This window comes from Rissa tridactyla, chromosome 14 (genome assembly GCF_028500815.1).
Source record: "Rissa tridactyla isolate bRisTri1 chromosome 14, bRisTri1.patW.cur.20221130, whole genome shotgun sequence".
NCBI classification, from domain to species: Eukaryota; Metazoa; Chordata; class Aves; order Charadriiformes; family Laridae; genus Rissa; species Rissa tridactyla.
The window spans coordinates 9,115,077-9,128,262 of record NC_071479.1 but is presented as its reverse complement, the minus strand read 5'-3'; the positions used below and the strand labels follow the sequence as shown (position 1 = coordinate 9,128,262).

At 51.6% G+C, this 13,186-nt stretch overlaps 1 protein-coding gene across 1 annotated transcript in view; it reads right to left on the bottom strand.

The window, feature by feature from the left end:
- Nucleotides 1-13,186, bottom strand: part of ASTN2 (astrotactin 2) — a 373,499-nt gene that overhangs the window by 261,751 nt on the left and 98,562 nt on the right.

The following is a 13,186-nucleotide window of genomic DNA, read 5'->3' as shown; positions in this document are numbered from 1 at the left end:
TTTAACAACGTTATATCATTGTTCCCTCCAAATAGAACGCCTGAGTTTCAATAACCACATTTTGTTCTTTCTGGACCGGTGTTTTGGAAATTTCTATTCTACAAAGTATTTAAAGAAATCAGCTTTCTGATTCTACTTGGGATGAGTGTAAATTTCACAACACTGGAAGTTCTCCACATGGTGGAAACTCTAAATAATGGGCGTTTTCTCACCAGCTCTAAATAATGGGTGTTTGTTGCTTTTCGAAGCATGAAATAAGCAACAGTGTTTGTTCTGAAACTGGAATGTGGACTGATTTCCAACAGTGCCACCCTGAAGGTACTAAGCTCCAGAAAGCAAAGAGCTTTACTAGCATAAAATTAGGTAATTACACCGATGCCTAACCGATGACGGTGGGAGAGATTTGTAGAACCGCTTCACGCATGTTAGGATGAAAACACAACTGGAGAGTGATGTCCTGCCACAGAGCACAGTGGATATGAGAAGACATGAGGAACACCTCGCCGTCTCTTTCTCCAGCCACCAAACACCTCTACCACCCCTCCAGCAAGAGTCTCTGCCCCCATTGGTCCCCCGCTCTCCATTAGTCCACATCATATGAGTCTATCATTCGTCTATATAGAATCATAGAATTGTTAGGGTTGGAAGGGACCTTAAAGATCATCTAGTTCCAACCCCCCTGCCCTGGGCAGGGACACCTCCCACTAGATCAGGTTGCTCAGAGCCCCAGCCAGCCTGGCCTAAAAACTTCCAGGGATGGGGCTTCCACCTCCTCTCTGGGCAACCCGTTCCAGTGTCTCACCACCCTCATGGTGAAGAACTTCTTCCTAACATCCAGTCTGAATCGACCCATCTCTAGTTTTAATCCATTCCTTGTAGTCCTGCCATTACCCGACATCCTAAAAAGTCCCTCCCCAGCTTTCTTGTAGCCCCCCTTAAGATACTATGCCACGTGCAAGCACAACGTGTCCAAGAAACACTGGGAAGCTGCTGGCTGCATGATGCAATCAACTCAGCATATATATATGGAGATATATATATTAAAAAATATATATATATATAAAAACATCATAACAAAGCACAAATAACCACACATACCCATACATCAGGGGACCGAGCACCGCCTGTAATGCATACATCTCCGAGCCATCCTTAGGCGAACCCAGCAGGGGAAATGCTAGAGGTGGCACGGTGCGCTGTGCCGGAGCTGGCCCCCAGCCCAGCCCAGCCTGCCGCTGCCGCGCGAGGGAGGATCCACCGCTCGCCAAGAGGCTCTTTTACACAGAGAGGTTTTCAGACACAGCCACACAGCGATATGGGAACCTGGGAGCATTTTGAAAACAGGCTCGTATTCCACCTCGACTTTTCCTTTCTTTTCTCTCCCGGCCCTTTTTGTTGGGTTTTAAAATAGAAAACGTATACATTTTTTAACATAGCTATTAATACTCAGGTATTAATACATTAACAGATTATTATATACCTTAATAAATCTCTCACTATAAAAATAGATTTCTATAAGTAAAAATCTTATTTTAATTGCAAATTGGAGGGGGAGGGTAGCAGAAGACAAGATAAAGTTTTATTTGAGATGTCTCCTTTGAAGGAAACTGAACAAATGTACTTTCCTCCTTCATATATTCATGAGATGACTGCTTCCCTACCCTGTTCTCCACCACCCTCCGCTCCGGGCTCAGAGCCAGCACAGTCCTTATCTGTTATGAGGCAGGGAAAAAAAGCCACTGATAGGATCAGGAGTTTTCAGTAGTTTAACAAATCTGAAAAAAAAGAAAGTCTCCATTGGATTTTAATAAAGCTCGGGGTGCGTGATGGGGAAGGGGGGATGCCGGGAGAGGCTGGCGTGCAGCACGGGAAGGGGATGGAGACCCAACGTCGGCTCAGCATCCCGCAATGGGGATGGAGACACGGGGAGCACCAGGACACCCCACAACCTCTCTGAGCACGCACCCACTCTTTCCTTTTCCTCTTTATTCCAAACCTTTGCCTTTTCCCCCCCATCTACAAAGAGCCGGAGATCATACCTGGAGCTCCTGTCCTTGCTGCAGCCAGGTGAGCTGCTACTCAAACCGGCAGGACCCAAGGGAACGCCCAGTCCTCTGGGATGGGGCATCGGAGCCCACGGAAGCACCTTCCCAGCACCGGCTGCCCCGACCCTTCCTCATCCTCTCCCCAGTCACGGCGCTCAATCGCTTCCCAGCTAATTGCCTCCACTCATGTGTGCAAACTAACCGTTTACTGGAAAATGCCACGGAATGTTAATTTCATTCGGAATTGGGTAATTGCAAAGCACTTCCATTTTTTTATTATAGGAAATGAATAAGCATTGTATTAATAGCATCATTTCCAACTCCAACCACAGTCACAGCCCCATCGACGGAGGCTGTGAGTTGTTCGTCACTCCGCACTTTCCCTGCCTTTCTGTCTTCCTCCTTTCCCTTCTCCCTGCCATGCTCCCAATTTCCTGTGCTGGTAATTAAGATAATGCAATATAAGTACAAACACGTCGTGAAAGATCAAACACTGAAGAGCCACAGTCCAACAGTCCCCACCTCTGCCTCGCACCTCTGCATTGCGAGCATCTTTCAAAAGCAGACAGGTCTCTGCGCTCCTTGGGCTGCTACCAGTTGGGTTTGACCTTCCCAGGAGCTGCTCCCGACTAGGAAACCCTCAGCTCTTCCATGGGGCAAAGACTTTTCTAGAACACTGACATTTATCTCTTTACCCCATTTCTCCTTCTTCAAGGAAAAGCTTTTGGCCATGGGACGCAGCCCTGTGCGTGAAGCCTGCCCCACCTCCCCCTGCCCCAGCACCGAGAAGGTCCAGGCCACCAGAGACTCTACTTCCCACCTTCTCCACTCTAATAAAACCCTAAACTTACCTTGTTTTATGAGACATCATAACATTTTCGCTCACACAGTGAGCAGAGAGGAGCAGGGAAGACGGGCAGACCCTCAGTAGCAGCTAATGCTCCTCAAGTTATAAAATAATTGAAAAGTTAAATAAGAACACTCTGGAGGAAGCTTCGGATTTGCTGCTAATGGGCACATGGAGAAGTCTGGACTAATGTCGCGTGGAGGAGAGCTGCCGGCTCAAGAGCACCATGCTGACCTCCAGCTCCCTCTCTCCACCGCAAATCTCCTACAACTCCACAAAACCAGGAGAAAACCGCACTGGGAGCCAGCTGGGGGAGACCCAGCGAGGGCAGGAGAAAGCCCCATCCCCACCTGGCTGAGGAACCTCCACTGGAGGATGAACCTGGAGGCAGCGGCTCTTCGGCGTCTGTAAGGCAGGAGGCAGGTGAGTGTGCACAAGTCCCAGCACCCCCAGGGATGGGCAGGGAACAGCAACGGCTGGCAAACGTGGGTGGGAAAGGTGGCATGGTGGACCCCCTCCAGCCTCAACCATCACTCAACTCCCTGCTCGGCAGCAAGGTGCGGAATGAATTTACTAGTTGGAAATTAAATTTTCTTTGCCCAACAGGCAAAGGGATACCCTTTCCCTGTACTGGTAACTCCATGCCATGTGCCGGGGAGAACAAAGGAGCAACATTAACCTGGAGGAGAAGGGGAAGACACCAAAACCCCGTATTGCAATGGGGCCAAGAAGCTTCAGCCGTGCATGCATGGCACAAACACCACCCAAGGATCCCCCCTGCAGTGGCAGGGACCAACCACCAGATCCAGGCAGGAAAGAAGCTGCTGAGAGCTGTTTTGTTGGTTCAGGAGAAGACCTGGAACTGGGTGTAACACCTGGAGAGCCCAGGCTATCAAAAGCGAACCACTTCCAAGCCACGCAGCCGAGGCAGTGAGGCCGAGCATGGCCAGACCCCGCAGGACCCGGTGGCTGAGTCGCAGCAAACGCTGTAACTCAGCGGGGCCGTCAGGAAGGATTGATTTGAAGCACCTTGTTAATAAGTTTCCTCTCCCGCAGGTCCTTCGGGTAGGTCACTGCCTAATGATGAATGGGGCTGGAAGGTGCCTACAGACCTAATATCAGCGCAGGTGCCCGGCCTCGATCCATCTTCCTTAGGAGCCAGCTGACAAAACTAACTGTCTCAGTGCCGTAGCCAGGTAAAACACGACCGGTAGGAGGAGGACATGCAAACAGAGCGGAGAGCTAGTGCTATTGCTGCCCTCCCTGCTCCCCTCCCCATAAAACCCTCGACCCCAGGACGGACCGATGGGGAGAACATCTCACACATGACCGGCGGAACCACGATGCTGCTAGAAGTCAAGGTGAAGAAGCGCTGAGCATCACAGACCAAGAGGAACCCACCGCTCTCATGCAGGCATCTGGAGCAGCCTCAGATCTGAGCCACGCATCCCAGGGGCTGCCCAAGCCCTCACCAGCATCTATTTATTTCCAGCAGAAAAGGCAACACCGCGGGATTGTTCTTCATCCCAGCCCCCATGGTTGCTCCACACCAGCACCATGAAAGGACTGAAGCTCCCCCAGGTCCTCTGCACTGCACACAAGGCAGCTGCAATACGCAACCCAGCACAGAAACCCAGGAGAGGTGAGGACACTCAAGATCCCTCAGGGTCTCCTAAGGGGAATAAGCAGCCACCATATTATTTTTTTAGATTCTGCATCAGGCAAAAAGAAAAAATTAAAAAAAAAGCATTAGAGAAAAATCATCTCGAAGCTAAAGCTAATCCTGGTCAACAACTGGCCTACAACCCAGCTACGCCTTAAATAATGTAGTGCTTTATCAAACATTCATAGTGATGCACAAAGTGATGAACAATGCGTGCCTGACATTTATATAAATATAGTTCCTGATGGCTTGTTTTCCTTGGACAGCCAAAACTTCACAGCTTATCTTCCGTGAGCTTGTGATTTCGCCTGGACGAAAAGCACTTTGGACACCTGGGGAATCAGGGCTACTGCACACAAAACTGGCACGGCGTCTCCACCAGGCGTCAGCAGCCTCACAAAACCCAGCAAAAGCCCACCTTAAAAGAGCCGTTGTTGACCCGAGGAGCTGCAAGTCACCCAGCTGTGGCTGGGAGAGGGGATGACCAAGGGCATTTCTTCTCACATGGGATGTCGTGCCGCGTCGGGGCGAGACCAACCCGAGCCTCGCAAAATGGCGATAAACCAGGGGGACTTCCCGAAACCGCCATCCCTATGGGATGCTGAGCAAAATGCGGGCATATTTAAACACCCCTTTTCTCTTCCATTCCCTACGGCACCATCAGAAGCAGCTTTTCCATCTGCTTCTTCCTTCCTCTGTCTTATGAAATTATGAACAGAATATGGCAAAAGGAGGGGCGAAAACCAAGAAAAACGCATCAGGAAATCTAACCTACGAGCCTCTTCTCAACAGCAATGTTTACTGCAGGGTAGAAAGGGCCCTTACTGGCCTCAGAGATGCTCAAGCCTTAATTAGTCATTAAGCACAGTACCCCCCTTGGCCAGGGGGATGCAGGACCAGAAGGGGCCACCAGCCCTGGTGAGCTTCCCCATCCCTTCTGACCTGCTACTGAAGGCATGGAGGCACATTGGATGTGGGTCTCGCTGGGGAGACCTCCTGGGCACGCTCCCATGCATCCGTGATGCTGCCTTAGGCCACTTTCTGGGGGGTGTAAGGAAGGGGCACCATGTCCCACAGGGCCACCAGGCCAAGAGACCATCCTTCCCTCTCGCCACGTTGATGGGGACAACCCGAATTTTGGATGAAGGCAACCAGTTCGGTGTGACAGGATGATCCAAAAAAACCTAAAACTCCAGCCTGGCAGCTCTCCGTTCAGATCTCAAAAGGCAATTAATATATTAATTATGACTGCGTTTATCTCCCTGGAAAGCAAAGCTTTTCCCTGGCAGGTATGGACATTTTCAAATCAACACTGAAGTCGGAGCTGGCATCACCACGAAACTGAAGGATTCAACGGCATGTTCATTGTAACCTCTGCAGCTGGGACCCCTAGTCATTGCATTAATGCACTCAAATCAGCTGGAATTAAGCATGCGGGACATAAAAACAAGTTTAATTTCTCTAACAACTAGAGACATTAGCTAAGCACATGCTTAAATGCTTTCCCAAACTGGGACCCAATTCCTCCCCTATTGGGCCTCATTGTTTTTTAGTTCTTTAAAGCTGAAATTTGCGCCAGGTTTTTCAGCCAGGAATAGCCGACTGAGAAAAAAAACAGAGCAAAAAAAAAAAAACCAACCCAACACTTTCCACTGGCAGGCAACATGAATATACATTTTCAAAGGTCTCTGTAAATTACGCAAGGAGTTGGCGGGGATTAGAGCTGGGAAAGCTGATCACGTACAAAGAGGGTCATGATCCCATCAGGTCACTGGAAAGAAGACAGAGCCCCAAGACACATCAGATGCCGGCCTGACGTACTGTCCCATTTTACCCTTCAGGCCCAGCAAACGTTAAGTCATCATTTTATTTATTAAAGGCTCAGAAAGCCTCTGGTTAATGCTGGGATTCACGGTGTCACTGCCTCTGCCTACCAGAGCAAACGGCAGCAGCTCCCAGCCCCAGGGCCGGCACAGCCCAGCACAGCCAGGATCACCCCGCGGCAGCAGCCACGAGCCCGGACGGGTGAGATGTCCCCTCGAGGACGCTGGGTGTCAGCTCAGGGATGGCAACATCAGGCCGGTCATCCTGCTCCCGTTGCCCATGGGCCCTCCCTTCTCCATCACGGAGGAGAACACCATCACGCTGCCCATTACAAGGGCATCACCTCACACCCTGTCTTTAAATCCCACCACCAAGATACCGCAGAGCTCTTATCTCTGTAAAGAATAGCAGCTCTAGGGCACAGCTTAACTACCTGCCCTCTTCTTCCACATCTCGGCCCTCAGACATCCCTTTCCCCAGCCCTGACACAGCGACCTCGGGCCAGAGAGCTGCCTTACCTCTGCCCTGCAGGAGTCTTCGCTGGGAGGCGAAGATGATGGCTGAGATGTGGCCACCAGAACAGCTGCTCCAGTGCTGGTGGGTGGCATAAGAAGCTCCCTTGCCTCATCACCAGGACCCTTCCCTTCTATCTCAAACCTAGGCCATTTGTCTCCCCTTCCAAAACCCATAGAATCCTAGAATCATAGAATGTGTTGGGTTGGAAGGGACCTCTAAAGGCCATCTAGTCCAACCCCCCTGCAGTCAGCAGGGACATCTTCAACTAGATCAGGTCGCTCAGAGCCTCATCCAGCCTGGCCTTGAATGTCTCCAGGGATGGGGCCTCCACCACCCCTCTGTGCAACCTGGGTCAGTGTCTCATCATCCTCATTATAAAGAACTTCTTCTCCTGGACCGTAGCACGCAGAGCAGTTTGGCAGGAGGCTGTTGGGGCCACAACCCCTTACATTAGCAGTTCTCAGCGTCTCCTTGTGTTGTCCTGTCTGCTCTCTCGCTCGGCTCCACTCTACAACTCAGTCAAGGACCAGACCATTAAGTAACACAACCAGGGTTACCAAAGCAGCCAGTGGCAGAGTGGAGCTGGATCTACATCTCCAGGTTTGCTCTAGGTGCCAGAGCATCTTTCAGGCATGCTCAAAAGCCTCTCGCTATCACTACAGAGAACAGCATCCATGGATTAAGGAAGAGAAACTTCAGAGCTTTACCTAACACAGCAGGTGAGGAGAAAGTCCAGGAGATACGAATTCAAGATGACTGCACAACTACACCTTTGATATTCCTATGGCATTAATCATTGGTACCATCAGTAATAAGTCCTGTCTCCTGTCTAGACTTGGAGGCCATACCCAGACTGCAGAGTCTGTGAAGCCAGCACAAAGGCCCGCTTGAAAAATTCTGTTTTTGAACATGAAAGAAATTGAGAAAATAAAGATGGGTCCTTTGTTGCAGGACTGGAATTGCAGATACTCCATTTTCAAGTCTGACATCTATTTTCTCCTCAGTTTTCACCCGGCAGAAGTTCTGCTTCTCACTGATCCTCAGAGATTTGGTTTGGCAAATTCTTCTCGTTGGGGAACGCGGGGGTAACCCCACATTCAGGCTTGCTGGATTTTTATCTGCCTTCGTTTGCTAACTCCCTCTCCGGGCGTCCAACGTGTCCCATCTGGGAACGCAGCGGTGCTGCCTACGATAGACCGGGGCCACTCGATGGACAGAAGCAAAGGGCTCCTGCTGCAGCAGGATGAAACCATGTCGGTAAAGATGCGAGACAGGTATATTAAAAGACAAAAGCAAGCTAGGAATTCCCAAAGGGCTGCAGCTTGAGGCCATCTGCTCGGGAAAGGCAGGAAAGCAGAAATCATCAGGAGCATGGACTGGAAACTACCCAGAGACCTGAGGCACGGCTCCCGGAGGCAGCGAAGACACTGACATCACCCGCATTAATTTATCCAAAACCCATTAATAGCGGAACACTGTGTACACATCAGGACTGGGTTTGGACACAGGGGTCTCCCCAGTGATGGCCAAGACCCCAGGAACCTCACCCCGCACCAGCAGACCCCCCTCGGCACCACACACCCATGGGGTACAAAGCCCTAGAGACCTTCTGATTGCCAGAGAGAACCCAAAACCGCGAGGATCCTTTTGGCTAGTTAGGACTGCCCAGCAATTGCCTCCTTCCTCGCTCCATTTCATTTTATTATATTAATAAAAAAAAAAAAAAAAAAGACTACATTTTCTTCTTAAACTGCCTCAGATTTTTCTTCGGTCTAAATTCATCTGGGCTCTGTGCAATGTCACCAGGTCAGTTTGTGCTCCTGCTGCAATTCTAATTTTGTCAGCTTTCCATTTTCTAGGGAGTTGGGAGATTTTTCTTCCTTCCTTTCTTTTTTTTTTCCCTCCCCCCAAGTCAAAAATGATTTTGCATAACAGTAATAATGCTAATGGCCCTGCACAGCGCATCCAGATTTCAGCTGCAGCTAGGGAGAAATAAACATCTCATCTTTGCCCTGCTGTTTATCTACCCACAGCAGAGCCTGGTATCAGGTCAGAACCTGTAATTTCATTAACTTTATCACTCAGACGCGCTTGTTGCTAGATGTCATTATTCAGCACATTGCTCCCGTGTTTTGTTTGCGCTGGGCTTCACTTCAGATGCTCCGGTGCCACGCGGGAGCATCCTTCCCATCCGCATCGCAGCAGAACACTGCCTCGGAGTTGGGAGGAGAGTTTGGCTCGTTCATCCGTGCTCTGCTCGCCCACGATTTGCACAACGTTTGTGCTGCTCGACCTCCTGGCCAGGGACTATCCCGTTTTGCAGCGCTGCAGAATCATCTGGTGCACCCCTGATACATCCAGAAGCTCCACCTGGGGAAGAAAAAAACCCCACGCTCTTCCTCGTGGAAAGGGGGAGCGAGCCCAGCGGTGTGGGATGCACCCATCCCGAACGATGGGAAGCGCCCGCCGCCGGCACGACCCGGCACCTGCAAATCCATCACTGCCCGGCACGCGAGGGAAGCGAGCGGCGCAGGCAGGTGGAGGGCGAGCCGAAACGCTCCATCTTCATCCGATTTGCCATCCCTGGTAATTAATGCTGGGAAGTGACACTTGAAAGAGCCTCTAGTGACAGGCCCTGCGATGATACCGTTTGGAGCCCACTGACAAGTCCCAGCTGATAGCTTATCACAACGCTGCGCTGCAAGAACGGCAAGGAGAGCTTCTCCCTCCGGTGCTGATGGACTCCCCGGGATGCGGCACTGCTCCTTGCCCGGCGCTGGTGATCCCACCAAAGCCTGGTGGCTCCGGCCAGGCAGCCGGGCACCAGGGGAACAGCTGGCCCCAGCTCAGCTGGGTTTGTCTTGATGCATCCATCTTCAATCCACCTGTAAATCCGTGCCTGAGCAGAACTGATTTCCAGCCCCTGGGGATCTCTCCAGGTACGCCGGTGTCTGCTTGTGCCAACTGCGGAGCTTCTCCCCCCACCTGCCACATCCCCTGGGGAATCCCGGCTGCATCTGCTGCCCGCCGGCAGGCCGACGTGTCTGTGTGCGCGGCACGGCCAGCACCCCAAAAATCACCGCCTTTGCCAGGCGGTGCGCAAAGCTCACAGCACATATATTTATATTGCTGGTGTAAAAATCCTAAATCCTGAACTACAGCCATTCGGCAACCCAAGCTCTGGCTAGCTCCAGCAGAGAGGAGCAACCAGCGCATACCATAGCTTGACTCCTTCAGCAAAGCCTCATCGAGAGCATCCATCCGGGAGTAAACACACAATAAACTGGCACGGTTTGGAAGGATGAGACCAGGCAAGGCACAAACCTGTCTCGATCCAAGGATCCAAGGTGCAAAGCCCGACGGCGTCACAAGCTGAATTGGTGGTGGGAGCATTTGTGATCAGATCTCACAGCCTGGGGTAGCCCGGGCCCTCCAGGCAGCTTGCAGCCCCAGCATGGGGGGATTTTTCAGTCAGTAGAAGTTCCTTATTGCCAATTCCTGAAGCCCTCCGATAGTTTAATATTCTGCCCTAGATCTTGTTTACTATTATGTTTTGAAGAGGACTGAAATGCAGTTACTGCTGTCTTCCCCACTCACACGACTCTAAATAATTTATAGAAAAGCAAAACAAAGAAGAGAATATGAAAGAATAAAAAAGGCAGCTCAGTTACGATATATGAAGGTTTTCATTTGTTCATTCTCACCAAAGCAGAGGGTTGGGGAAACATCTCTTAACACCGGGGGCCGGTAACAGCCAGCCATACACAAAGGGGGATGCCAAGGGGGATGCTCAGATCGGCACTTGAGGACGGGAGATGGGCCCTTGGGCACCTCTGCGTTTGTTTGAGCAATGATAACCATTGCTGTTGTAATAACTTTGCTTAGAAGAGGAAAGAGTAAAATACACTCTAAGGGTGGAAGAAACACAACCTCCAGCCACCACTTATAGCCATTCGCAGGCGCGGGGACCTGCTTTCCGGATGCGATGCATCACCAGGGCTTTTCACCGGCTCCAATGCTCAGAGCTGCACAGTCTCCTCCACGGAGCCGAAGAGAGTCCCTCTCCCCATCCCTGCCACCACGGGTGCTGTCACAGGGACCCCTCAGTCTTTATGGGAATCCCACATGCTGATGGGAAGAAGGGAGGGATGCTCCAGCATCACCCCAAGAGCCCCTTCCCTGCACAGAGGGAGACAGCGCATCCCTTCCTCGCTCCTGCTGGAGCCACTCAGCAATTAGCACTAATGTACTTTGCTTTTGTTTATTCAAACGCATTTTACCATGCCTTGCAGGTGAGCAATATTAAGTGGCTTCTAATAACATTTCAATAAGCAGAGGTGGGTGTTGCAGCTTCTGAGAGACAGACTTTAAAAACAGAGGCAATCAAGCGTGCGTTAGCCCAGACACTCTGGGGAAAGCGCCGCTAGCCTCCGCGCAGGAGGAACGTCCCCCGAGTCACGCAGTGGTACCCGTGCGGCACCCCCCGGGTCCCTCCGTCCCCGCGCACAGCCTGGGGACAGCACACAGACCCTGCCTGACCCCCTCGGCGGTGGTTCTCCAAGTGCAGAGAGCAGAACAACACGGTCCAGCAGCATGGGTTTTATCCGCAGTAAAGAGAACAACTAAATAAAGAGCAGCCAGTCCAGCCCGCTTTATACAGGCTCTCGCACTGGCCTCCCAGTAGAGCTCAAGTGCCTCCCAGCAGTGCATTAAGGGACACCAGCAGCTCCTGTCACCCGTGGTTTGGTCTCTGCTCCCAGGAGGAACCATACGGGCCGACAGCAGGTAAGGCGCCTCCCCTGCTATCAAGCCCTAGCCGTATGGGCTCCCCCCTGCTCCCCCATACAGGCAGCAATGGGTGCTGTCACGTACACTGTGACCCCAGGGGACCTTGTCTGTCTGTCCTATTGCATCCAACCTTCAGCTACGTGCTGTGCCCATGTGTTCAAGGCCAGGTTGGACGGAGCTTTGAGCAACCTGGTCTAGTGGAAGGTGTCCCTGCTCGCGGCAGGGAACTACATGATCTTTAAGGTCCCTCCCAACCCAAACGATTCTATGATTTTGTGATTCTATGTTGGACTGCTTTTCCCAGAGGGACTCCACTGCTACTTTCTTCCCGAGCTGGGCAGAGCTTTGGGGAGGGGGAACCTCAAAGGGACCAAAGCTCCTCCAAATCCCAAGCCCAGCACCTTCAGGGAAGGCACGAAGCATCCGCAGCACCTCGCCTGATCGGGGACAGGCAGTCCTGCCCAGCTCTCGCTGCCCAGCTCCCCGCGGCTACTGGCAGGGGATTTCTACCTTACAACAGCGGCGCTACCCAATATTATACAGTACAAGCAGTCAGCACCACAAGGGACAGGCAGCAGCCACAACCTACACTTATGGAATCGTATAGGCTTCTTTCTAACCTGGCCTACAGATGGCCAGCAGGTCAAGGGAGGTGATTCTCCCCCTCTACTCCACTCTCATGAGACCCCACCTGGAGTACTGTGTCCAATTCTGGAGTCCCTACTACAAGAAAGGTATGGACGTGCTGGAATGTGTCCAGCGAAGGGCCACAAGGATGATCAGAGGGCTGGAGCACGTCTCCTGCAAGGACAGACTGAGAGAGTTGGGGTTGTTCAGTCTGGAGAAAAGAAGGCTCCGAGGAGACCTTATAGTGGCCTACCAGTATCTTAAGGGGGGCTACAAGAAAGCTGGGGAGGGACTTCTTAGGATGTCGGGTAATGGCAGGACTACAAGGAATGGATTAAAACGAGAGATGGGTCGATTCAGACTGGATGTTAGGAAGAAGTTCTTCACCATGAGGGTGGTGAGACACTGGAACAGGTTGCCCAGAGAGGTGGTGGAAGCCCCATCCCTGGAAGTTTTTAAGGCCAGGCTGGCTGGGGCTCTGAGCAACCTGATCTAGTGGGAGGTGTCCCTGCCCAGGGCAGGGGGGTTGGAACTAGATGATCTTTAAGGTCCCCTCCAACCCTAATGATTCTTTGACTCTATATAACGCTGTACCTGCCACGTCAAACACCACAAGTGGGGAATGGCTCACAGCTGGGGTCTGTCCACATGGATTCAGCTCCGACCTTCTTCCTGCAATGAGAATTTTTCTGATCTGCCATTTCCAGCTCCACACACAGGGCTCCTACGTGCTTGCCTTAAATCTACAGCCCTGATGACTTTGTTTGCGGGTAACTACAGGATCATTTGTCTGATTGCTCGGAGAATAAAGCACAGGGGATGTTTTGCCGCTCATGGAAAATGCAGCTTTATAGAGCAGCTCCCGAAGGAGCATCA